At 45.1% G+C, this 1,789-nt stretch overlaps 1 pseudogene; it reads right to left on the bottom strand.

Moving 5' to 3' along the window:
- Window positions 1-626: 626 nt before the first annotated feature.
- LOC146356629 (vomeronasal type-2 receptor 26-like) lies at window positions 627-1,551 on the bottom strand (annotated as a pseudogene).
- Window positions 1,552-1,789: the final 238 nt, after the last annotated feature.

Here is a 1,789-nt window from a genome sequence, read left to right as displayed (position 1 = left end):
GTAGGATGGGGGTATGGCTTGATATTGAAGCCTGCTTTTTACTCCCAGGCTTAAAATGGAGATAGGAAAGAATTTCACACTTAACAGGATTAGGCTCAAATTCAGGTTGAGCCTAGGGCTGTTGAGTCAAAGGTGCAAATCAGACTTGAAGCACCATTTTCAAAAACAGTAAAATTGCAATGGTTACTGTAATCACAAGCCAATTGTGATTCCGACAAAACAAAACATAGCAAAATATGTTTCAGAACTAAAGGATTTTCCTCTAATTTTGAAGGAACCCTCGCTTTTAACAATGAAACCTAATAATGTGGCCACCAGTGGGCAAGTAAGGCTATGGTACAATTCATCTGAGAAGCCATGTTTTTTGGACTTGCTGCCCTCCCAATGTCTTCCACCACCCTCAGCAATCATTTATTGCATTTATGTAATAGCACTTATTCATTGAATAGTGATTCCTGAATTAATATCATGTCTTTCATAAAAAAATGTAAAAAAATTCCTGCCTGTGTTTTTGAATCAGAATTGTATGATCACTCAGTGTTAAGAGCACCCAGAGGTTTTAAGTTTGCCTGAAGAATAACCAGAGGGTTGATAAACAACACCCCAGGAAATCAGTCCAATAACGATCAGATGCCGTCTTTCATTTTCATCATCAGATGCTCCTTTCTATTCAGATCAGGTCTCAATATGATGATGTAGCACTTGGGAATGAAGATCCAGCCCAGTAACCCAGCACTCGAGGCCAAGATGGAGAAGACCTGCACGGCTACCATGTATTTCCCCTTGGTGCTCAGATAGGTGGGCACAAAGGACACCCACACGCTGTAGAAGTCCAGCATGCTGAAGGTGATCAGCTTGGCTTCATTGAAGGCTGCAGGCAGCTTCCTGGCGAGGAAAGCCACTGTGAAGCAGGTAACAACCAGGAAGCCAGTAGCCAAGGACAGCATAGAACATGGCGGCAGACCCCTCATTGCATTGCAGGATGATCTCTCCAGGCTGTGAGTGCATGTCAGAGTCAGGGAATGGTGGAGATGTTCCCAGCCAGATGATGCAGAGGCCAACTTGTACAATGGAGCAAGAAATGACAACAGTGTTGGCCAGACTCTTCCCCAGCCATCCCCTCACCCTGTTCCCTGGCTTTGTGGCCAGGAAGGCCAGCACCACAGTGATCGTTTTGGCCAACAGAGAAGAGACGGCCACTGAGAAGATGATGCTGAAAGCTGTTTGTCGGAGGAGGCAGGTTGCTTTCCGTGGCTCACCAATGAAGAGGAAGGAGGACAAAGAAGAGAGCAGGAGGGAGCTGAGGAGAATATAGGAGAGGTCCCGGTTGTTGGCTTTGACTATTGGGGCTTCTAGGAACCTTCTAATGAAGGTTCCTAACACAAAGCTTGTGACTAAGAACAAGATAAGGGCAAAGGAAGCCAGGATGATACCCAATTGTTCTTCATAGGAAAGGAAGTTTATTTCCTTTGGGATACATTGATCTTGATCCTTGTTTGGATGCTGATCTTCCAGACACTTGCTGCAATGGTCTACATCTGCAAAGAACATAAGTACATAAGAAACACTGTGCTGGACCAAACCAAGCATCCACCTAGTCCAACGTTCTTTGCACACAGAGGCCAACCAGCTTCCCATGAGAAACCCACATGTGGGACATGAATGGAAGAGCAACTGGTGTACAGAAGCCTACTGTCTCTTATAATGGAGGTAGCATCTAGCCATTATGACTAGTAGCCTTTCAGAGCCTCAGTAACTGCTCAGGCTAGAAGAGTCACATCTATGTCAT

The sequence above is a fragment of the Heloderma suspectum genome, chromosome 2 (genome assembly GCF_057233095.1).
Source record: "Heloderma suspectum isolate Gila_16-S chromosome 2, 16-S_ref, whole genome shotgun sequence".
Lineage (NCBI taxonomy): Eukaryota > Metazoa > Chordata > Lepidosauria > Squamata > Helodermatidae > Heloderma > Heloderma suspectum.
The sequence above is the reverse complement of the archived record's forward strand: the minus strand, read 5'-3'. Positions and strand labels throughout refer to the sequence as shown.